This window comes from Lonchura striata, chromosome 2 (genome assembly GCF_050655825.1).
Source record: "Lonchura striata isolate lonStrDom1 chromosome 2, ASM5065582v1, whole genome shotgun sequence".
NCBI classification, from domain to species: domain Eukaryota; kingdom Metazoa; phylum Chordata; class Aves; order Passeriformes; family Estrildidae; genus Lonchura; species Lonchura striata.
In genome coordinates, this window is record NC_140704.1 from 139660465 (window position 1) to 139686609 (window position 26145).

The 26145-nt window shown below is 38.2% G+C and overlaps 2 long non-coding RNA genes across 2 annotated transcripts; both read left to right on the forward strand.

Annotated features, from left to right (window-relative positions):
- Positions 1–1673: 1673 nt before the first annotated feature.
- Positions 1674–21638, forward strand: LOC144246800 (uncharacterized). The gene is made up of 3 exons (XR_013340508.2): positions 1674–16426; positions 17442–17487; positions 18035–21638. It is a non-coding gene; the product is annotated as an uncharacterized LOC144246800 (long non-coding RNA).
- Positions 21639–21769: 131 nt separating this feature from the next.
- On the forward strand, positions 21770–24660 carry LOC144246797 (uncharacterized). The gene is made up of 2 exons (XR_014953026.1): positions 21770–23588; positions 23691–24660. It is a non-coding gene; the product is annotated as an uncharacterized LOC144246797 (long non-coding RNA).
- Positions 24661–26145: the final 1485 nt, after the last annotated feature.

Below are 26145 nucleotides of genomic sequence, written 5' to 3' on the forward strand. Positions count from 1 at the left end.
GCGCTGCCTCGGGACAGCCCGGCGCTTGCGAACTTCCCCGAGCCCGTTCGCAGGGCGGCTCGGAGCTGGCCCTCCGCAGTGTTTGTAACCCCAAACGTGTCGCTAAGCAGGTAACGTGTCCTCACTCAGACTGCTCAAGTCTCAAGTCACTCCCGTAAAGAAGTGACTGGAAATCATTGGGAGTGAGCGAGCCTGTTTTAACCGAGCTGCACTCAGCCTGTTTTCAAAAATACTCTGGAATCTCTTCGTTACCGTCCTGTGCTGACTTTGTAGGTCTTCAGTTCAACAGTGCAAAAATTTAGCTCACTCTCCTCATTATACTTCCTTTTCTCCTATGAAGCAGTTATTTCTAACAAATACTTTCTTTGGAAATTCGTGCTTTCTGCTGCCTCTGACTCCTCGCGAGGGTGGGCAGCTGCCGATATTGCAGTGGAACCTCCCAGGAGGGGAAATTGTGCATGTAAAATGTGGCGTTCTGTGTCATGCCACCAGCATCATGTGACATCTCACATCGCTTGTTGCATACAGCTGTGTCCAGTTATGCACATTTCTATCATTTACCTCAGAGAGGTCTCATGGAGTTTCATCTTTTGGGTACTGAGTAATCCATATTTCAAATGAAGCTGAGCTGAACATTTATCATATTGCAGAATTACAACACCCACAGCAACCTCTCTCTACTCAGCACTTGCTGGCATAGAAATCTGCTTAACTGACTGTTGGCAAAAAAATGCACAGATCAGAGAGAATCCAATGGAGAATAACAAGGGTGGAGTTTGGAAGTCATGGCCCAGGAAGAAAACACAGAGTGGGATAGCTACAGTCGAAGGGTGTGAGTATTGTGATAGTCTTCAGACATGTAAAATGCTGCTCACAAAGACTGTTGACTTTGGATGAATTGGATGTGTGTACAAGTAATGGAGTTGAGCAGCAGGAAGGATATTTAGGGTAGCCATTAGGAAAGCTTTGGTGAAGCAGTGGAAGAGGTACATTTTTGTCTGTCACAGGTCATCAGTGAGCTGGCTGGACAAGGATCTGTCAGGAATAGAAGATGTGTGGTGCTGCTTTTCCTGAGGTAATCTGGAAGGGTTGGATGAACTTGTGATACCCTTTCCAGCTCTATAATGCTGTATTTTAAGTGTATCATAAAGAAAAATACTTATTTTCATAGATGTTTCCCTTTTATTGTTTTAAACAATCAAACAATTTAAATTAATAGACACAAACCTATGAATTAATTTTCCTTTGAAATATCAACAACAGCTGTTATGCATCAGGCTTTCAGGAATCACTCATTTTTAATCCAGGATTGCCACTCAGGAGTGCAGTCCCTCTGACAGATAGCACTTAAGCCAGCACTTAATTAAAAACAATAATTAAAAAAGTAATTAAAACCACCAGTCAGACCAATTTAACAGCATCAATGAGAAGTACCTCGGAACAGCGAGATGCCTTAATGACTGTAAGAGACCCCTAACTGTTCAGTCATTAAACTGCTTACTCAAGCTCTTTTCAGTAGTCATTCTTTCCATCAGCCAAAAAGACTTTTTCAGGAATATTTTCTCCAATAGAAGGGAGATTTGAAAACACTCCCCTCCCATCATGACTATTCAAGGGATTACTTCAGATTCACTGGTGTTTCTAAGAACCTCACTACCAGTTTTGACTTTGTCTAGTCAAAGTCAAAACTGCCTCAAATGCCTCATTAGAACTGTAGATAATTTGTTCTTAAAATACTCTGATGCATAATTTCCAGTGCATGTATGAGACCTTGAGAGAGCAGAATCATTTTTCTGTTTACTTATGTCCTTTATGGAATAATGACTGTATACAGCTGTGTATATTTCTTTCACTTCAAACTTAATTTTTTGCCTGATTATCAACTGTTCAGACCAGAGTGTTTTCTTCAAAAGAGTAGAGGAAAGCCATATGTTAAGGATATGCTTTCCTTTAGTTTTTGCATTCTTCAATGCACTTCTTACTGCAGGAAAATGACATCAGTAAAATTCCGTTTGGAACTTCCAAACTGTAAACTCACATAATCACAATTAGACTGGAGATATATACATCATATAAAACCTTACTTCTGAGTGCTGTTTCTCTGCTAGTTGTAAATTTAGTTTTTTACTAAAAAAAGGACTTTTAGAAAATTGTTCTGAAAATTATTTTCAAATGTAACGATAACATAAAGCTGGAAGATTTCAAAGAAATTAAAAAAAATTGTTTTATTAGTAGAAAGGCTCAAAACCAGAGGATTTATTTTTCTTCTAGTAGAGACAGAAGAAACAGGTTTTACTGGTGCATATTTCATTTTTGGGGAAACTCTTAAAGGATCTGCTATTTGTCATTACTGCTTATTTGTACATGAGAAACTAAAGTAACAGCTTCCATAATTTTATTATTCCCTTGGCAAACCCTCTCAAGCAACCATGTTCATATACCCCTAGAGTAGTAGCAAAAGCTGTTATAAGAGAACAAGGGGTCATTTGGTCTTAATCAAATCACCCTTCCAGTGAAATGCTGCAGCTGAAGTGAACCACAGATATTTCCAAGGTGTTTTGGCTCATGGAATTAGTAGTGTTGGACAGAACCATGTCTGCCTGGTTCAGATCTGTGGTTCAGACCAAAGGTACTATACTGCTTTGTCATGTCAGAATATCTGAAATGACTGAATGCTAATGACATCTGTCTGAACTACTGTTTTTACCAATGCTCCTGCTGATATTTCCCTGATGTGATATCACTGACTGAAAAAACAGATTTCATTATTTCAAGACATGGTACAAAAAAAAGATTTGATGGAATGCTGAAATATGAGTTGCAACCCAGTATGTCTGTTGTGGGAGTTGAAAAATTTACTTCAGCAAAAGAGCCAGCTGTTACAAAAACCTCTTTTATAATCTGTTTTCCTGATTTTCTCTACCCGTGTTGAAAACTATGATTTTATGGCGATTGTGTACTCACTTTTTTCAGCTGGTGATATACACAAAAAAGCCAGGATGTGCAGGTCCAAACATTTGTCTTTTCAAATAGGCTTGATTCTCTTCATACAGAAGTAGTGCTTCATAATCAAGTGATTCTTAATTACTGTAATTTCTCACATATTGTATTTCCAAATTTTTTAATATTTTGATCTCATATTGTTTTGATTTGATTTTGATGTGTTTTGGAATTTAAAATGTAAATGGTTCCCCTGGTCCTTATGTAGTAGAACAGAGGGAAAGCATTAGGAAGAAGTATGATATGTAGGGTATTTCTAGGCAAACTCCCTCCAGGAACACCTTCATAGTTTTCAGTGGCACAGGAATTTGATAAGCAGGAGGCTGCATGAAGCCTAACATGTTTAATAATTTTTCATGGTGCTGTAAATTCTCATTTGAGTTAATTGGTTTCAGTGTTGATAATTCTTTGTTTAAGGTTCTCCACAGTTTAACTGTGTACAGGGAGAAAGATACCACTGGACTGTTTAACTGTCCTCTGTTCTGGTGTTGTGATTGCTGAATAATGGTGTCCTATTCATGTTACCAGTACCATTCATGATTTTGCTGACATCTACCATACAATAGTCTCTGGGGAAGGGGTTAGTTATAATAATATTTGTTTAGTTTTTATATGGATACAAGATTTGTGAGTAAATAATCACAAGGTTAAAATTCATGAATGTTAGATGTATCACTATTTGTCTGTGACAAATTTTGTACAAGATGCAAGTTTTGAGCCTTGAATTCAACTGCATTTAGGATGAGACATAATCTGTATCATAAACTCCATTTCTTTCATGTAGATCAAGAGTCACTCCCGCAAATGACTGCAAAACCAGTGGTACTGGCTACATCCTCTGTTGAATATTTCCCATTGGTTAGTGTAGGGCTCTTCAGGACCAGTTGTGGTTTTTACAACCTAGGTGTCTGAAGCCTGTCTTTCATATAGTCTGAGAGCTGCTGTAATGTCACTCTTGCAATAACAGGTGAGAAAAGATTAAACCTAGAAATTCTCCAGACAACTCTCTGCTGTTTCCTTTGACAGGTGAAATAAGAGCTTATTAACACAGCTTTATTCCCCCCAGGAATATTCTGCTTTTCTTGTGGAAATGGTCCAGTTGAAACCAGCCAGATCTCACTTCCTTTGAGCTTGCTGCACGGAATAGACAGATCAGAAGTAGACACACGGTTTGGTTCACACTGTGTGAAAACAGTTTAAGAGAGTATGGAATCAGGGCTATGTTAAGAAAGCTGTTTTCAGTATCTCTGAACACTACCCACTTGCAGACCCTATTTATTTTCTTGCCTTTTACAATGTGGTAGGAAGTAAAAAAAGCATAGCTGGGGAGGTAGTTCTGTAGCGAAACTTACACATATGAGCAATTCTTTTTTCAAAGTAAGGGCCAGTTTTATATCCACCAACTATATAGGAAAGCAAGTTGCTGATATTTTCTGATGAAACTGTAATGGAAATGGGCATTGATACATAAAACTGAGTTTCGTAAACACTATGTCTAATGCTAGGCTGGATGTTACTTTCATTCTTGCTAGATCAGTGAAGGAGATTAATAAGAATAAATTTTAATTTTAGCTGCATTATTCCAAATCCCCAAAGTCCTCTGAGATGAATAAAAGATATGCAATTAGAACTGACTGTTGACCTATCTAATGCATTTTGTAGGAGCTATTACTCCATCATCTTATCACTGAGCAGGCAAGGAAGATTACATATATGTATCAAGAGGAAACAGGCCCATGCTTTTACTCTGGAAAAAAAACTCTAATAATTTACTATGCAAAATAATGCCTTATTCAAAATAAATTTTTAAATAGATCAAGGAAAGTGAAGTCATTCAACACAGGATGAAATTTTAATCAATCAGCTGAGATTTAAATGGATATTATCAGAAACAGAATAAACATTAAATGCATGCAACAATCTATATATTGCTCTTGATACTGTCCCTGCCTAGAATTACTTGTTTTATTCAGCAGCTAAGCTCACTGCTCCATCAACCAACTAGCAAAGCTTTCAGTCTTCTCCTTAACTTGAAATTACTTAACCTTACATCTGAAATATTTTAATTTGGCAAATGTCAGTTCCTTTCTGCTAGCAGTTCAGGTAAACTATGCAGCTCTTAAATAAGTTTTGTATTCATTCTTTCCTGTGGTCTGTTCCAATGATTACATTTTACAGTTTGTGTTTCTTCATTAGCTTCTCCTGTGCTAATTTACTGCAAAGACTTGCTTTCCTTCATGACCACTCACACCTTATTATCTGAGTTATTTTTATCCTGAGTTGCAAGTGCTTATCTCAGCACACTGTAGACTGCTGGGCTCCTGTCATCAGTGCAAGAACCTGGCTGGGCCATCTGCTGGGAATTTCAAACCAAGATCAATTCTCACTGTGCTTCCTCATGGACACTTGTTACACTCCCATGTATAACTTGGTGTTGTTAATGTTAATAAAACATCCACACATCCATTTTTAAGTTGAATTCTTTTGAGGATTCTCAAAAATGAAGGCTTTTGGAGGAATTTCTGTTATTAATTACTTTCTCATTATCACTTTAGCAGAGATGGAAGACAATGATCTTTTAAAATTTAAACTTCTCTCAGTCAATAAAAACTCTACCCTTCAAAGAAAATGGCTTCTAAATCTGTGAATATTCATTGTATTATGTACCAGATCATGATCTTCCAATAGCAAACTGGAAAACAACTTTATTTTTCCATTTATAAAAGTATAGAAAGTATGACAGCCAACAGCAAAGATGTCTTCTTTAAGAGTAACACGATCAATTCCAGCCTATAAAAATATTACTTACTGTGTCTCTGACCTGGAATGTGGTCAAGCTATGTGGACCTATTTGAAAGCCTCTCAGTATTATATTGAGAGGGCCATCATGTGCTGGTTTTGGTGTTGAATTAAGCTAAAGCCAGTCTGCTCACCAACCCCAAAATTAACATCGTGATAGTGATGCAACTGGAGACATGTGGCTGTCAGTCAACTGCTTTACACTGTATGGGTCCAGTCCCCTCTCATATGGTTAGATAACATATTCCTCCTTGGAGTGTGAGGAGATTCCTCCCTTGGGTAGAGATTGCCTCCCAAGGATACTCAAAGCTGAGTAAAGGAGATCTGTCCATGAGCACTGGTATGGTGAATTACATCAGTCTCTACCTAATTGCTTATTTTTGCTAGCTTTAATATAGTTGCTTTAATGTAATTGCTCTAATATAGTGCACTATCATATTCAATACCATGTATAACTACTAGTTTTAGCTTTTAGAATGTACAGCAAATAATTTAGTTAACATTTTTGCCTTGTCATATGGCATAATAAATAATTACTTTTATCAAAATAAATCTGGTTTTCCATCATTAATCCTGTGGGACAAAGTTACTCAAAGTGTTAATAAAGTCTGGGGCTAAGATTGAGAAGGAGTTTAGAAAGCCAGGGGTCATTTCTGCACCTCATGACTCAGCAGGGCTTCTCTAATAAACTTTGTCTGAAGCTTCCACTCCCACCTGTGACACTTATAAATTAGTAGCAATCTCTAAGCAATTTGTTTAAGGCAAAACTAGGTATTATTTGAGAATTTGTATAACATAACCAAGTTATCAACCTCAGGCAACTTTAAAATATTGAGTCATTCATAAAAACTTTTTATTATAATAACTTATATCTGTATGTCGTGGTGGGTGGTGTTCAGAGTGCCGTGACCTTCCCAAAGAAGTGTCTTGAAAAAGACCTCGGGGGCACAGGCGCGTCTGTGCTCAGGCCGGGTGATTTCAGCTCTTTGATGTTCTAGTGGTGCAGAAGGAGAGACGGGGGGAGAGCCTTTATTGAGCTTCTTCCACAAAGGGATCCAGGCCCAAAGACCCTCTCAGGCAGGGAAAGCAAGGGTTTATATAGGGATTGTGATGGGTGGGGCAGAACACCAGGGCCAATGGGATGAGGGCACAGGGGTGGAGCGAGGGAGAAGGGCCAATGGGATACAGTAAATCTGCATGTCACAGCAAGGCATGCTGGGAGAAGCCTTTTTTCTAACCCTAACAAAGGTGGTTATCACTTGAGGGGTTTTCCCTCCAGGGGAGCGTTGTCAATTCTTTCCCTGTTGGTGCACCTGCTTCCACATCTGTACTAATGGAAAAACATCCAATCCATCTGTCTGTGTAATTAACAATTTTATTGCACCACTGAACAGGCAGAATAGGTCAGTATCTGAAAACAAACAGAAAAACCAGTACAGGCATGTCTTCATACAGAGGGAAACATCATAATGGAAAAAAACTTGAGATAATTTCATTTAGTGCAAAAGAGAAACGTGTTCAGGCACCTTCTCTGCTGAATTTCACCGGTGTTTTCTTTGCTCCACAATCCTTCAGTTTACATTTTATGTATTAAATAATTTCCTTTCAGCTGATAATGCAAAACCTCATACTTGGTCTAGTGTGTAAGATGCCTGTTTACCATCTTTGCAGTCATACAAATTATCATAAAAGCCTTAAATTTACAAAATTAATTTTGGTAAATTGACCTCACGTATATCCTTTAGCTAGATTAATTACTTTTGTAAGAGGAATTGTGGTTGTTAAGTGGTGATTATGTGTAAACTGACTTCCTGTGTGAATGACTGCATAACTGACCAACTATCTGCCTATGAGAAGCAGAGATTTCTTTGCCCTGCCAGCCTCCTTTAGCCTCTTCAGTCAAAGAAGAGAAATAGAAGATTCAAAGAAGAAATTATTTGTTGTACACACATCTGCTTTCAGATGGGATGAATCATACCTCACCAAGGTCCATTTGTCTCCCCTGATGGAAAGGGAAGGCTAGACAACAGTTCAGATAAATTATTAACATATAGGTGTCTATGGTTTGTCAGACTAATCTGACCCTAGAGTATTTTACTATTTTTATTATCTTTTGGTGAAAAAAATGCTCTACTACTTATATAAATATATTTATTAATTCTTAACAACAAAAGCATTTATTATATTTTATTTTTTATAGTTATCTATTTATTAACAAGTACCATACACTTGTTTAGATAAATTTAGAAAGCATTTAGCATTTAGAAAATGCATTTTATTTTTGACATAATTTGTTCTGCATGTCACAAATAATTTTAGAAATGTGGTATTTGGTTAGTCCTCACAACATTACTGTGAAATAGGTAAGTACCATTATGATTAATTACAGTTAATTGCTGCCATGTGCAATTAAGTTGTGCTTCCCCAGAACACTTCATGCTTCCAGGTGATTGAACATTTAGAGGGATAGGGATCCTATGGGACTACATGAAAAAGTGCTGAACTTTGTGCAGGAGCTATTCCTTTCTGTTTCTGGGTGCGTGGAAGGGAAAGTGTGTTTGTTGGCTTCTCAGCTCATGATCTGGAGTTTATTTGTACTGTACAAGGGCTCTGTGTCCTCTGGAGAGCTTTTGGAATGCATTTCGGAGAAAACTTTCATGGATATAAGCAGTCCTTATTCCTCAATTTCAGCCTGTCACATTTGCATAAATAGTATCTCATTAATTAGTCAGACTAAATTTCCCAGCTTTCAACTACTCCAACAATGTGATCTGAACACTTGCTGGAAAAGTTCTTATGACATGTACACTTGACTGTGGGTGTGGGAACTAATTATGTTTTGTAACTATAGTGGTTTAACCCCAGCTAGCAGCCAAGTCCCACTAAGCCACCAGCTCACTCCCCCACCTGCAGGATCAGGGAGAGAATTGGAAGAGTAAAAAATGGAAAACTCAGGGATATAGACAGTTTAATGAGGAAAGCAAAAGCCACTCACACAAGCAAAGCAAAAGAAGGAATTAATTAATGCCCCATTTCCAGGGGCAAGCAGGTGCTCAGCTGTCTCCAGGAGAGCAGGACTCCATCTCAATAATGGTGAGTTGAGAAGACAAACCCATCACTTCAAACATTCCCTCCCTACTCCTTCTTCTCCCAGCTTTATATACTGAGCATGTCACATGGTGTGGAATATCCGTTTGGTCAGTCTGGGCTGCCTGTCCTGGCTGTGTCTCCTCCTCACCTCCCATGCACCCACAACCTCCTCACCAGTTTGTCAGAACAAAAATCAGAAACGTCCTTGGCTCTGTGTAAGCCCTTCTCAGCAATAACAAAAGTATCTCTATATTATCATCCTGTGTTCAGTACAAATCCAAAACACAGTCCCACACTAACAGTGAAGAAAGTTAGCTCCACTCCAGCCAAAGCCAGCACAATATTTTTTTTTAAGGAGAGCACTGGATTCTAAATTATCCAGTCACTTCATATTACATCTGCACAGTAATAAGTAATCATGGTAATTTCTGTTCAATAGCTAAAACCCACCTTCTTTATTGTAGGCTTTTTTTTGAGGAGAAATCATCTGACAGGCAATTCCCACACAGCATTAGTAACTTTTTCTTGATTTTGTTGTATGTTTAAGAAAACAAAGAATGAAGTATAAGCAAACATGTGAAAGTAATCACCTCAAATATGCATAAAACTAGATATCATAAAACTAGATATGTAAGTTGATTCCCCTCACTCATGGTGTTCCAATTACAGTTGTTTAGTTTAAATATCTTTGCTATTCACTTATTAAAACTCCAAGAGACAGTGTTTTTATAGATGTCAGTAGGTGTATGTTTATGGGTATAAGCCTGTCAAAAAAATCTGTTTAATGTCTCTGAGTTTTCTAAGCCTTTCATTGTTGTCAGACAGATTTTCCTAGGGGTGGTGATGGGTGTGCTGATCAATTTAATTCCTTTTCTTAGACTATATGAGACTTTGTATAGCTTGGATCAAGCGTGCAGTACTCATAAATAAGAAAGAATTCATAATTCATCAGACTGCAGGAAGTCTCCTTATGTGTTGATAATAATGAATTCACAGACAGACTAATTCAAAGTTCTAAGTAGCTAAATACTCAGGTTTTGTGTTCCACAGACAGTTTCTGAATGAATTTCAGAACACTGAATAATTCTTCTCTAATTTCGAGAGGAAATCCTCTCTTCTTCCTTTGGTCTTTTGCTTCTGTGTCTTGAACTAAGGTTTGTATTTAGAGTACAACCTTTTTCTCAGCTTGTCTGGGAGCAAATACAGTTCAATTCCCCTGTAGACAATACTGTACATCAAAACATTATTAATAAAGTATATTATAGCAGTAATAACCTTTAGTGTCAATAAAACCACAAATAACCTTGAGTAAGCATAAAATATTACAGTCATATTGACAAATGAAAAGGAAATAGAATCCAGAAGAATGTGGGTATTCTATTGTAATATACAAATCTTCTCTTCTGTAACCATGTTTTGTTGTACCAAGACTTTGCCTAAATGGAATGGTAAAAATCCTGAAAGGCTCATATTTTCCCATTCTCTTTCCCATACAACTGTTTCGTTTCTGTAATTTCTTTCCTTTCCACTCTAGTGTGCTTTCTATTGGCCTTAATCATGCTACTGTTCTTGATAGTTCTCAACTTCTGACTCAGTGGAATAATTCCTGACAAGAACACTGTCTTCTACGAATGCTGTAAAACTTGTCTTCAAGAAGAAAATGTGTAACTTTAACATGCAAATAAATGGAGTTATTTCAGGAAGAACCCATGAAGTCAAGCACACATGTATGCTTTTCTTTAATTGAACATATATAATCCTAATAAAAGAGAGGGTGTGTTTGATAAATATTTGGGATGTGATTCTGCAAAATAATCCATTTTGTCTTTGAAAGCATAGTTAAATTTATGTGCCTTTGTTATTGTTTTACTTGGTCATTTATAGTAGGAATAATTTTTGCTTAATGAGTAAAAATGTTTTAAAAGTAAATGGGAGAAATATTGAGAAAACACTACTAAGCTATGAATTTTCTGTGAATTCACAGATACAATGAACTTTCATTCTCTGTACATTATCATTGCTTGCGACAAAAAAACTTCAGTGATCTTGACTAAATTTTGTTTGCTTTAGATTCTACTTATAACACTAAAAAGTTGTTCTAATATAATGAATCAGTTTTAACTAGATAGCTCTGATTTTTGGAACAAGTATTATCTTTCAAGCTTAATTTTTATTTTCACTTGAATTCCCCTCTGCATGAAAAATTTAAAACCAGCCAGTGGCTGCACCTTATGTAAGTTTTGTGTTCCTTCCCAGTTTCAGCTTTCATATTTTTTTCTAGGCTTGTCTTGCATTGCTTTACCTTTCTTTCACAGAATCACAGAATTGTTAAGGTTGGAAGAGACCTCTGGAGATCATCTAGTCCCACTCCCATGCAGAGGCAAGGTCACCTAGAGCAGGTTGCACAGAACATGTTCAGGTGGGTTTGGAATGTCTCCGCAGAGGGAGACTCCACAACCTCCCTGGACAGCCTGTTCCAGTGCTCTGCTGCCCTCAACATAAAATAAGTTCTTACTCTTCTTGAGCTGAACCTTCTTGTGTTTTATTTTATGTCCATTGCTGCTCATTCTGTCACTAGGCACCACAGAAGAGTCTGGTGCTACCCTCTTGACATCCTCACTGCCTTTGAGATATTTATATGTATTAAGGAGATCCCTTCAGTCTTCCCCATACTAAACAAACACTACCCTTTCTAATCTTTTTATCCTGAGATCATTAGGTTTAATAATATTGACTCCTTCTTGCTGAGATTTTAATGACTTCCAGAGTAATTCCAGTGACTCAGGGTTCAATTTGTTCATCAAAACTGACTGCTTTGAGCTACTTCAGTAACATGCCTGCTAACCCTTTTATGCTTCTCTCTGTGTGAGGGAAATCTCTGCTTCTTTGCTTCACAACAATTCCCTTTCCATGACTCCAACTAAGTTGTATGGCTAAGTTCTAGCTGCCAGGTCTAGACTGGATGTCATTAACTAAATCTAAGACAATTCATTTTTAAAAATGTAGTTTATAGCAAATTTTATCTCTGGCTGTGGTTAATGATAATTTTTTATTACTTTTAAAAAGTGTGCCTCCCTTTCTGTTTTCTAAATCAGCTTTCAAATTGTCTAGATGAGTGTTTATGTTCTGGATAGACAGGAGAAGAATTATTCTTCCCTGCTATTTTCCTGCAGCTTACATATTCACCTCAGCTGCATCTTCCCATAATGTTACTTGCCTGTGTGCATCTCAGACTACCCAATGTGTACAGACAGGCATCTGCTTGGCCTCCACTTGTTTCCTTGGGGGAGCACAGATATTTTACACATTTGGCCTCACATCTGCTAATTCTAAGCAGGTATGTCAGGTACCCTAAGAAATATCAAATGTCACTTGCACTTAAAAAAGGGAGTTAAACCAAAAATATCTTTGTTAAAACAATTTAAATACTTTATAGTGAATGAGTAAAATTTCATATATAGGAAGTCAAGCCTCAAAAAAATCTCATCTAAAGCTAATTATTAGTTTTCCCCTACCCAAAGGATTTCCTTGAAATAAAATATTATTTGAAATAAAATAAAATATTTCCTTGAAAAAATATTACTTTGTCTGAAGCAATTCCTTTCCAGCTCTTTCTGGTTCCTTTATTTTTGCTTGTAAGTTATCAGCTTCACTTAGTGAATGATTAATGAATTCTTAAAATACAGTACACCAGAATCCTTAACAGAAAATACTCATTTTTTCCTGGCCTATATCTTCTGTTTAACATCCTAAAGATCTTAGTGATTCTTGATTGCACTATAGAAGTATGTAAAATATAATGGTGGAAATAAAATCCCAAACACTCTCCTATATTACAAGATCAGTAGTTTTAGCATTGCAGTGTGATTCAGAATACCAGCACCACAATAGTACACACTTTGGAGCACAGAAGAGAGAAAGAACATTCTTGTATTTTTCAAAGTTTTTAAAGAGAAAAATGTGCTAACATATTAAATACACCATGTAACTAGGTAGCTTTGTTGTAATTAGCATTGAAATATAATTGGGATACAAAGTTACATGAGCAAGTTTAAAGGTACTGGGCCAGATTATTGGTTGGAATAAATTGAAACAAGATGGAATAAAATAAGATAAGCTTTTTCATCTTGAAGTATTACTTTTATGCATTTGGGAAGTTAGTTTGCTAACTTACCTGAAGGAGAGGTCTTGCTGATAGCAATACTTGTTTGTGCTCTTCACCCAGCAGTATATGCCCTTCGATGAATTTAAAACAGCATGGGCTTGAATTTAATTTAGTTTAAATTTAAATTGTACAATTGATTCCTTTTTACTTTAGTTCAATCTTATATGGCAGCAGAATAGCTTGGAACATAAATCTCCTGAAACCACAGGAACTGGCTTTTAAGGGACCTAGCTTTACAGATTGAAGCACTTGGGTTGCTTGCTTTCTTGGGTTTTCTATGTGGTCCTTAACTTCCTACATCTGAGAGGAGTTTTGGTACAAAAAACAAATTTTGAAAGCACTAGAAAGAGAGCTGACCCTCACTAAAAGAATTTGAAGAACAGGTCTCAGCAGCGTCGGTGAGATTTGGCCTTCCCCTGGGAGATCCAATGAGAAGCTGCTTGTGCTACACATTCGCGATGGTGCGTGCACTAATGGCATGTTCAGTCCACGTCCTATAAAAAGGGAGACTTTTGCTTCTATGACTTTTTCTACAGGCAATGTATTCATATGGGATCCTGAATAGCCCAGAAGTGAAGCAACAGACAAGAATTTCACATCCTCACACTCTCACAGGGGGCTTGAACACCATTTCCGTAGATTTGATGGGGAGATGGGGACAGGGATAACACGTTAACATCAGAGAGAGCCTGGGGAAATTAATCTAATTGAGTCCCTTGAAAAGTGCACAGAAATTTACCTACTGTTATATGGAAGCCACTACTGTTTTGTAATTTAATTTAGCAAATCCTGACTAGAAAAAATTTGGGATGACAGAAACACAGTGATTGAAGTTGGAAGACACCTCTGGAAGTCATGTGGTGCAACCCGCCTGCTCAGCTTCTGTTTGTTGCACTTCATTCCATGTTCTGGATGCCAGCAGAAACAGGAGAGTGAACACACAGATGCTGCTGAAGAGACCTAGATCTATTTTGGAGACATCCAGTAATGGTGGAGGAATATCACACATTTTAGTTGCTGCACAAGGGTCCAGATCAAGGCTGAGGCTGGATCTGGCCTTTTCTTTTGTAATGCAATGCCTGTGATACAACTGTAAGATATTATACCAAAAAGCCAAAATGTCACAAACTCGGCTTTTCAGTTACAACTCAAATACATAATAATAGCATAATTTTAATAACAAATTAAAATACTTCTATAAGACTCTTGCAGTGTTTAAATTTTTGAATTAAAAAAAAAAAATAATTTGTAAGTCCCAGTGCAGACCAAAAAGAATGTTTATGTATCAAAGTTTCCTCTGGAATAAAATTCTCTCTACCTTTATTATGGATATTTACCCATGTATTACAAATCCCTACTTCAAGTTGTATGATTCTTTTAAAAATCTGATGTTATTTTTCTGTGTTCTGTCTTGGCTTCATAATTTCCATTATATTAGTGAATAATCTCATTTTTTAAATTGTAATACAAAGTTAAATATATGTTTTAGATATCAAACATGGAGCATGTGATTTGGGGGCTTTTCCAGAGGTGGTTACAGATGATACTTCTACACAGAACTGTCATGGCTGTAGATATTGGTGTTTCAGAACAGCCAGACTGCTCCTCCTTCATTAAATGCTTGAGTACTTCCAGCCTTTTGGTAAATCTTTCAGCAAAAAGCTTTTGCTTTCAAGAAACAGTCAAAGTTGATTTTTCTTTGTCATTACAGCTTTCATACATTATACTGTATGTGAAAAGAGAGGAAATTTCAGTCTTGTGTCTCATTAGCTAAGCAGTTTTGTGAGAAATAATTATGTATGCTTCAGCTTATTTCTTCAGGGAATATAGAACTGAAAGGATGGCTAAACAGAACAAAGGGGATCATTGCAAGTGTATTGGCAAATGCAATAGCTCAAATCAAAGGATTAAAACTTTTCAAGACTCAAATGGTGGATCAGAAATGCAGAAGAATATTTAGGAAATTATGTTTAATTATAATGTGCAAATTTGCTTGTCACTCACTTTTCAGTTCCATTATCTAGGAGTAAAATCTGAATCAGTTTGAACAGGAAATGATTGTACAAGTTTTGATGTGACAGTGCCACCTGCTGTTACATTATGCAATTTGAAAATAATTTTTTGAGTAGTTTAGACACTTATTCTCACTATCAAAAGACACACAAGAAAGTTTAGCAGCTGTGGTGTTGAGCTGGTAGCTTTGTGCTGAGCTGGTAGCTCTAGGTTGTATTTGGTACTACATTAAATTTATTATTTTTTATATGTAGCTAATTTGAGAGAATGGATAACTTAATTGGGAGGGACCCACACATACTCATTCCTCTGAGAAATGACCGGTGACTGTTCATGGCCTGTAGAAGGAGGAGTCCATGGGGAGAATTAGTGGGAGCTACACCTTCCCCCTGATTCAAGAGCTCAGCCTGGTGCATCTGCTCTCTGAGTGCCCACAGCATTTGGCAAAGTCTGCAGGAGCCTGGCTGCAGCTCATGTGGAGCTCAGGAACCTTCATACCTTGGCTTGCTTAATGCTGCAGTTCTGATGGACCAAGGGCAGATCTGTTGGCACTCAGGATGCCAGGATAAAACTTAGGCATATGTAGAACATAGGCATCTCTATAAAGCAAAATTCTTTGAAAAGAAAGAGTTTGGATTAAAGCACCTGCAGCAACAGTTGAAAATCTCATTCTCTATCCTTCAATGTCCTTTTCAACCTATGTTCTACACATGAATAGAAGAGTGGAGAAACACCAAAGCAGCACAATATAATATTTGTGCTGTGGATGCGTTTTGGATATATATCAAGCTGTTCTATATTATTTTCTGTTTCTATATTTTTAATGGGCTTTGATCTTAGCTGAGATCAGGTTTTTGCAAGAAAACACCAGGATCTTTATCTCAAGTAGTGATAGGTAATTTTAAATCCAGTAATGAAAATATAAAGGTAAGGTTGTTTTTCACTTTGTGCATTAGTTTATCTGGATTGATTTTCATTTGTTACTGCTCACTTTCATGAGTTTCTTTTTCTATTTCCCCAACCCTACCCACTATGCTTTTGCAGTTATAGGCCTGAATATCTTAGAGGTATTAGAAAACCAAATCACTTAAGCATTTTCATTTTCCAGATAATTTTTGAGCATGTTGAAGTACAAAGCTTCACACAGACATCTAGAGGATCCCGTTGTTTCTCTCTTTCCATTGAAGAAAAAAAAAACCAAAAACTAATTCTTTTGCCTTACTTTTGTTTTATAGCCTTAGAGGAGATCATTATCCCTATGGGGACTTCCCTCTTACTTCACAAGAGCTTACTGCCTGTAACTGGATTTGGTGGGCAACCCTGCTGAGTGCTGTCTGAGGATCCTGGAAGATTATACCAGTTAGGTTTTTCTACCATTTATTTGTGAGGCATAGCTTCTCTTTACAAAACTATGTTGATTCTTCTACAAGATATTTTTATCCAAGTATCAACTTTTTAATTCTATGGTTCATTATACTTTCTAATAATTTGCTTTGTACAGTTTCAGATTTAAGTCACTGGGGTTACCAGAGTAATTTAAAAAAAAATTCATCATGTTTACTACTTTCTATGCTTGATACTGAGACAGTTTTAACTGCATGATTACATGTGGCATGAATTGATTTCCTTTAGAACTTGTGGGCAATGGTATTGCTTGTCTTTGGCTGTCGTTTCAGCCTAGCTGCTATATTTACAGAGTCCAAAAATATAGTCTCAGAATTGTCTGTGAAGTTATGTCTTATAATTACATACTTGAACAATCCCACATATCCTGTCTCCTAGATTTGCAGCTTTTTAGGCCTATCTGAGCATGTCACAGCAATGCATCTGATGCTATCTTGGTCAGGCAGTGATACTGTAGTGATATTACTGCCTGTGACAGATATTTTGTGTTATGAGCTGATATGGCAAACTAATTTGTCTGTTTTGACTCTAAGTATTCTTTTATAAATGACTTCTCTGTTACTAGAACAACATCTGTCTGTCCTCTGTACGTCTTGGAATGGCAAAATCTCTATAATAATAACATGTGCCAATACAGAGATTTTTGGAATCAGTGGACATTAGTGATAAATATTTCTGAATATGCTAATAGCCCTTATCTACATTTTCAGATGCCTATCTAGATTAATTGCAAATTAAAAATATTCAAAAGTAATTTTCTTTCCTAATAAAATTTTTGTAGTCATAACCAAATCTACTGTTATTGAAATCATAATTATGGACAGTAGCATATTTTCTTAATGCATGACCAATCAAATAGATCTAGCAATTATTAAGGTATCAATGATACACATTGAGGAAACTCCAGAGAGCTTCATGTGTTAAGTTTCCCTGAGATTTTTTCCTCACCTGTGGGCTGCTCCATCCACAGATTGGCTGATTTCCTTCCTTTCCACTGGCTGTGCTTTCAAACTAAGGTAGGTGTTGTCTTACCATTTAATGTCTACATCCCTCTGTTTCTAGGATTTTTTGACAAAATTTCTTGCCAACAGTCATTTGCTTACCACAGTTTATCAGTATGAAAAGTCTTCAAAATTCTTCATGCTTATTACTGGCATGCCTATGTCACTGATGATGCTAAACAATCTCAGACTAATGGAATTTATGCATATCTACCTTAGCCTTAGTCCTCACGGATTATGTACTACTGAAATTTCATTAAGCATTTTAATTCTCCTTGAGAACTATAGGTGAATTTGGGTAAAATTGGTACACAGCAGTACACAGAGCACCTGAGATTTCAGTTTAATGTAGTTCCATTTATATGTATTCTGCTTACAGCATATAGCAGGAGTTTCTAGATCATAACTAGATCATGTCTTGATAGGATTGATCATGTCTTGATAGAAATTAGTGTTTTCTTTCTAGGTTTCCAGAATATTAGGTGTTAAGGACACTGACAAAAATGGAAATTAATTGTCTAATCATTTATTCCTTTTGCTCATGTTGACCTGTTGGAGCAAGTCTGGAGGAGGGCCATGAAGATTGTCAGAGGACTAGAGCAACTCTCCTATGAAGACAGGATGAGAGAGTTGGATGAAGAAGAACAGGCTGCAGGGATACCTTGAAGCAGCCTTCTGTGCCTGAAGTGGGCCTATAAGAAAGCTGGAAAGCAGCTTTTTCCAAGGGCCTGTAGTGACAAGGGCAATGGCTTTAAATTTAAAGAGGGTCTATTTAGGTAAGAAGAAATTCTTGAGGGTGGTGAGATATTTGAACAGGTTGCTCAGGGAAGTTGTGGCTATACCATCCCTGGAGGTATTAATGGCCAGGCTGGATGGGACCTTTTCACCTGGTCTAGTGAAAGGCATCCCAGCCCATGGCCAGGTGTTTGGAACAGGATGACTTTTAAGGTCCCTTTTAACCCTAACCATTTCAAGATTCTGTGATTTCTACTCATGCCTGTTTGTAGGTTTTCAAATAGTGGTTGGAAAAGCTCCATTTGTGCAGATCTCTTCCTGATTCATGTGTTTAGGCCGAACAGAAATTGCAGTTACCATGTCAAATAACTGAAAATTTTTGTGATATTTCTTTGTATGGGCACAATGAAGCTGGCCTTTTCCAAAACTGGTTAAAAACCTCAGAATTCAAGTGCATTCAGTTATAAGAATTTTTAAAATTCCTTCTTTGCTAAACAAACATATGCGTTATAAAAAGACCCCCCAAGACAATAATTCTAACTGATCTTAGTCAAATCATGGAAGAGTGAGCAACTTCTAAATCATGTTAATTAAACCAGGATATTTAGATAGCTATTTAATGCATGACATACATGATACATTAAAATAAAACCAACAAACCAGGACAATTAATTCAAATGGGTTTCCAGACTACTACAATGGTCTGATGGAAGTAAATATTCACATCCTGCACCCTTTCTGCAGCTCTCTGTCAAAACCACATACCCCTGAGAATGTGAAATGCGGCCAGAGCTGATAAGACAAACAAATTATATTTCTCAGTAATTTAAGTAACTGATTCTTCACAGACAAGCACTGCTCCAGGCAATTTTCCCAATGGTATAAACATATAAATGAGGTTAAAATTGGTGACCTAATAAAGTGAAACTTAAGCAAGATGTAATTTTCTATGTGTCCAGGTGGAAATCTTCATGTATGTCAGTGTTACATATTTACAATAAACATTTGACAGTGGTAGACTGCCATTGTTCTTAAAAGGGACCAGAGATCTTCAAGGAAATTGCAGGAACCCCATTAGTGGAGCCACAGCCCAGAGAAGATGATAAAGGAAGCCCACCTAGTGAATGTTCAGTCTCAGGGGAATTCTCCTGTCCCATGCAGATACACACACACATCACACATCTGGCTGCAGAGATCAGGACAGGAAGCAGTGCTGTTCCTGGCACCCATTCAAACACCAGCAATCACACAGACATCACCACCACTGTCAGCAAGTGTTCTTCCTTGAGACCACCAGGGCAGGGCTTTCCAGGCAGACTCTGCCACAGCACACACATCCATGGGTCACTCAAACACCGAAGCAGTCTGTCCCCATCATGTCTGGCCAGAGTCACTGCCCAGGGCTTGGGCCCCGTTTGTCCATCCTCCAGCCCTGACCTGGCTGGTCTAGGTTGAAGTTCTATAGCAGTTGTCCCTCAACTCATAACAGGACAGACAGAAAAGGTGCTTTTATCCATCCTCCTCTCCAGTTTCCCATGCTTCCTCCTCAAGTGAGCTTACAGGCACAACCTCTCAGTGTCCATATAGTGTGATGAGGGCTTCTGGATGATTAGGAAAATTGGCATACTTTCAATGATTACTATGTAGGAAGGTGGTCACTTAGCAAGAGGGGATAACAATACTATAGAATAGTATGGATTATATTTTCATTTTCCCTTACAGAAAACAAGAATCATATTGCTGCTTTTGGTATTTGGATGAATGTGTCAAACAAAACTGGACATGTACTGTCATGATAGCACAGAGCATTTAACTCCAGGCATCAGTACAGGCTGGGGGATGAAGAGATTGAGAGCAGCACTGCCAAGAAGGACTTGTGGCAGATCAAAAGCTGGACATGAGCTGGCAATATGTGCTTGCAGCTGAGAAAGTCTAAAGTATCCTGGGTTGTATCAAAAGAAGTTTGACCAGCAGGTGAAGGGAGGTGATTCTGCCCCTCTACTTCTCTCTTGTGGGTCTCTAATGGGAATAGTGTGTCCAGCTCTGGCATCCTCAGCAAAGGAATGACGTGGGCCTGTTGCAGTAAGTCTAGAGCAGGGCCAAGAAGATGGGCAAGGGCTGGAGAACCTCTCCTGTGAGGAAAGGCTGGGAGCTGGGGCTGTTCAGCCTGGAGAAGCCTCCAGGGAGATCCTAAAGGAGCCTTTCAGTAATTAAAGGGGGCTTATAGGAAAGCTGGGAGACAGAGATTTTAGCATGCCCTGTTGCAATAGGACAAAGGCTAATGGCTTTGAGCTAAAAGAGGGTGGATTCAGATATAAGGAAAAATTTTTTTACATGGAAATTTGTGAAACACCGGAACAGGTTGCCCAGAGAGGTTGTGGATGCCCCATCAGTGGAAATATTCAAGGCCAGATTGAATAAGGCTCTGATGTAGTTTAAAATGTCTCTGCTAAGTGCAGGGGGGTTGGACTAGAGGAGCTTTAAGGGTTCCTTCCAACTCAAACCAGTCTATGACAGCATGATTCTATGATTGCCTTAAAGTGCAGATATCTGGAGGAATGGACAGAAGGGAACATGAAATTAATTTAGTGTTTGCATGTTTTTCTCTCTCTATTTCTTTCTATTCAGTGACTACAGAGAAATGTGATCGTCTCCATAAAATGATTGTGTCTACTTAAAACATGTGTCTGTTACATGCATTGAGAGTACAGGGAACCAATACTTAATGTCAAATGCTTCCAACCATTTGGGATGAGTGGATTTTGCATATATGAATACAAATCTAAACAGAATGTAGGTTGGTGAGATCTCATTTTTTATTAACTTCTGAAGAAATTAAATTGTTCTTTCACCAGTGACACTGATATTAATTTTATTTTGCTAACTGCAGTCTGTGATATGTATTCCAAGATTATTCTTTCCTGAAGGTTTTTTACTTCATTTCAGTTAAAACTGCATTTCATTTCTACCAAATAATTCATTAGCTCTGTCTCTCATGGGTTAGAAAATAACAAATATTGTATTAGAGGATGAAGAGGAAAGAAAAATATTATTTTTCTTTGACTTCACTGCCTTTTTTTTTTTTTTTATTCTAAAAGCTTTCTGAAAGCTGCCAGGAAGTTTTCTAAAATCGTTGGCTGAAGGGTGTTATAAAAGCACAAAAATACATCATAGTTACAGAATGTACTCACCTCTCCTGCCTTCTCCCTGCTCCACAGAAAACTACTTTGTGATTGATTAAACGTTTCATCTTTGGTTTAGCATTTAATCTGTCTCAGCTGTCAGTAATTCTGAGTGAAGTTGAAACAAATGTTCTCACTTAATTTAACAAGTTTCTGTGTAGTAACTGAAATCACCTGAAAAGGAACATTCTTTCACCTGATTGAATGTGAGGTCACAGTTAATCAGGATGCCTGGTGCACTTGGTGTTTCTTGAGGGTCAAAAAAGAGCAGCATAAGGTAAATACTTTTTAAAGCAGATCTTAGGAAGGGACAGTAACGGTGAAACTTCAGAGACCCATGGTACACTCCTCAAGCATCCAAAGCCCATCACATAAAGATCTAGTCATATGTCTTAAAAGTAGCATTCAGATATCTTCAGAGATACCTTATAGGTATCCTAAATAAGTTTTCACATGAAAAAGTGCAAGTAAATTGCAATCTCTGCAAGGGGTTCTGCTTGTGCAATCACAGCTGCTGAAGAGGTATCTAGGACTAGCTGACTGCCCTCATATTCTGTGGAGATCAATGGTAGCCACCAAGCTTAAACAGTCCTTAAAACAAGGTAATCTGCAAGCATTTACCTCCCTCTGTTGCCTTTAGTGGTAATTAATTAGGTGCCTTACTTTCCATAGCTAAGTGAAATGGAAGGATTAAATGCTAAAGTTTGATTTGATTTAAAATCTTTTGAAAATAATGGTCTTCAAATGTGCAGTGTCAGACAGCTTTAGCAATGTTACAAACATTATGTGTGATTAATCTTTAATCTATTCATCACATTCATTACCCTCCAGATTTCATCATGTGGAGGTTTTTTGTCCCACTAGACATGTGACTTCCTGAAGGACAGTCCTGTTTTGCTCTTGCTCTTCAAGAAAGCTTTGAATTGTAATTGCTCTGTTTTGTATCATATGAAATCAAATGAAAAATGAGGCTTCTGTATGATCCAGAATCAGAGTTTCACACCAATAGATGTGCTTTTTACTTGTACTTAAAATGCAGCTATAAGAACTATAGGTTGCTCCTAAGCAATACATCCAATTGTTTCTTTATTTTATGAAAACTTTTTCTTATGAAAATCTTTGACCAAATGCATAGCTTAAACCTTCTTGTTACAATAATTAAGTTAATTTCATTATTAGACATGTAGGCACACTTTTTTTCCTTCCTCTTTATGCTGTCTCCTACTTGTCAAGAATAGTATCAAACATGGGAGGAAATTACTAATCAAAATATATAGTTTGACTTATTTTATCCAACCTATAGTGAACATGTTCTTCAATGCCTTTTTCAGTTAGTTTCCATAGTTGCATCATGGCTACTGTTGTGAAACACAGGCATCTGTCAGGGAAATCAGTTTTATTTTAGGAAGGAAAATTCTGCTCGACGTTTTTCATGTGTCAGTGTGAAATTTCACTCATACAACAGCTACATTAAATTACTTTAATAACAGTGGCTATTTCAGTTTATTCTGGCTGGTGAGGGATGTCCAAGTTCCTGAGAACTATCACCAACATATTCCCATAGCAAAGCAATATCAGCTCTTATATCTAAACTTGAATTCATGAACTCTTAACATCTCTTGTTCAAGAGCATGTATTTTTGACTAATATATTTTGTATGTGTCATATGCTAAATGACACGGTGCTAGATTCTATACATATCCAAGGGTAGCTGAAGAAAATGAATCCCCTTAAAAATGCTTATTTTGCTTCAATCTGTATTTACATGACCTTTTCCATGCCAAGAAGTGTGTAAACTGTAGTTATGAGGCTGGAAAATACTTATCCATATTGCAAAGTCATATTTGGCATAATTGTTGGCAGTTTCATCAGGAAAAAACCTGAAGACAGTAGGTCAATCCCCAGAGCCCCTTCAAAGCAGTTAGCCTCAGTCTGTCCCTTGTTCTTCAGAATCTTTTCAGGGGCTGGGGACTCCATGAGTGTCGTGGTTTGACATGGAAAGAGAATTTTTCCGGAAGGAAGAGGTCAATTTAGATATTGACCAATTGAAAGTAGACACGCCTCTGAGAACATAGAGGGGTTGAAAGCAGAATTCCCAGGGGAACTCGCTCTCTTTGGTTCCGGTCAGCGTGCAGTGCAAACTCTCCCCTGCCCAGCCACGAGCTGGGTGGGGGAGGGGAAGCCCATGGCCTGAGAAAGGTAGGCCGAAGGCCCCAAGGGTGGTGGAAGGACTGGAACCGGGCTGGCCCCTGCAGATGGAAGGGTAGAAGAAATCTGGGATGTCTCCATTTCCCCCCCCAGAGTTCCTCTCCCGAGAGGGAGAGAGAAAGCCGCAAGGAAGGAGGAGCGGGGGGAGCTGCTGCAAGGTGCCCAGTTGTGTGGGAGTTGCTGGATGTCCGGGCATCGAACCATCCTGGGAGTTCGGACTTTTAACCCTTCCTTGAGAAATGAAAGCTTTGTGAATTTTCCTTTCCCCTCATCGAATTGAAAGAGAGGAAGAGGGACACCTTGGACCCTGGGATGGGATGTTGGGAGGAGGAATTCTGGATGGGAGGGGGACAAGGAGTGGCTTTTTGGCTGGACTTTCCGTGTTAGCCACAACCTGAACCAAATCTTCTCCTTCAAGAGGGACTGTGTTTTGGGACGATGCCAGTGAGTCAAGAGACCTGCTTCAGCTGGGAAAAAGACAAAAGTGGAGTGAACAGAGAAAAGGTTAGGGGGTTTGTGGTGGCGCCGCCTTGCCCTGGAAAGGAAAGAGAAGAGAAGAAGATCTCTGTTCTTGAGCCCTCGGCCCCAGGGGAAAATGGGGGGGGACTGTGGTCCCAAACAATGAAAAACTGAACTGTTGTTTTCTCCCCTCTTGGCAGGGCATCCTTGAAAGGAAAAAAATCCTAAAGGCAGTCTGACCATCCATGCATTGTGGTGAGAGCACTGTGCATGGAAAGGAGAAGGGTCACCATGGCAAACTTTTTCTCCGGGCGGTGCCATGTGTGACATGGAAACACAGGATGTGGAGCTGTGTTTCTTGGGGGGTCTGTGGCACAGGAGAGACTCTGTTCCCTCGATGGACTGAGTATCGATTGCTTGGACGGTGGAAACCTGATTGGGGTCCAGATTGTGTCTCACTGTGGTTTGTTGGAGTTGGGTGGTTGGGGGAGGAATGTTTTGCAAGGTTTTCATTTGGATCTTTGTGTGTTTTTTTTTTCCCCTTCTTTAGTTTTCTCTTTTCTTTTGTAGTAGTAGTTTAATAAAGTTTTTTTCCTGTTATTAAGCTTGGGCCTGCTTTGCTCTATTCTAGATTCCACTTCACAGCATTCAAGGTAGGGATCACATTTTCATGGGGGCACTGGCATTGTGCCAGCGTCAAACCATGACAATGAGGAAGGCAATGAGGAGGGAACTTTTCTCACCTCTTTCTCCTCTTGCAGGCAGGCACTCATGACAATATGTGCATAGTATTCATTCCACTCCTGAAAAGAATTCAAGTATGAAACATAACAAGAACTTGAGACTTTTCCCTATTCTCACCAGACTTTCTTTTAACTAGGGTGGCTCAAACATCTTTCATTTGACACATGGGGAGCTTTCTGCCTATGACAGTTTGATGCTAACGAGACTGTCTTTTCCTCTAAGATGTCTGTGTTGTCAGAACCCAGTATAATCTTCTACAGGTACCCGTGGTCCCAGTCAGGCATTCCAAGTATTGAATTGGTCTAGATTGTTGGCCAGATATTCAGCCTTTAGCTTCAAGATCCCAAGAGTCTCTCTCTAGTTTATTCTCTGTTTTGGTGCCTAAGGATGTGTTTGAAGCCAGTGTGTTTATAACAGTAGCACATGCATTGGCTAAATATTACTAATAGTTGTATGTTTGTACAGACCCCTGAGACTTTTGATGAAGAAGTAAAGAAAGTTCTTAAGCTTTTATTCACATTGACTCTTCATTTGTCTATTAGTCAATGAAGAAAATAACTACAGCCTTTGGTTGTCTGTGATACTTGGTTTCAGCACACTTGACTTGACATACTCTAATATTGATGTATGGCTCCCAAAGAAATAAATTATGTTTAACATGTCTCAGTAATGCAGCAGCTATAGAGAAAATAATGGAAGAAATAAACTTCATTCAATGCATCAGCTGAACCCAGGCATAACTGAACCAGTGAACAAAGGACACTTGGGGAAACAACGAAGGTAATGCCAGCTTTTGAGGAATAAAACAAAGCCATCTCATCCAACTAAGCAAAGAGTGGGATCAGAACCACTGTCTCAATGAAGGCATCAGCTCAATTGAAGAGGATTTAATACGCAGACTAATTAGCAGGAGAAGTAAGAGAATAATTTAACCAGTAGAAGATAGAATAATATTTAATGAAAGAACAATGTGATTTGTAGCCAGTGAACATTATTGCCTTTGCTAAAATGTATAACACTGAAAGATTTTTATAGTCAGTGTTCTGGCTTTGTGTAATTGCCATCCAGATCCCTTTTCTTCACAGAACAATATATAAATCAAATACCTCAACTCTGTGTGTGGATTAGCTTCTTGCACACAGTGAGAGGACCTGTCCTGGGACAAGATTTTTTTTCATGAGAAGAGCACAAAATTTTTCCAAAGGGTATTGATTTCTAGTGAAGAGAAATGAAGTAGGAGGCTAGGAGTGTGATCAGCCGGCAGCTGCAGCATGGGTGGGCACAGTGTGCTGTTCCTGCTGGTGACCCCAATGCCCTGACACTCCACGGTTGTGCTACAAGTGTT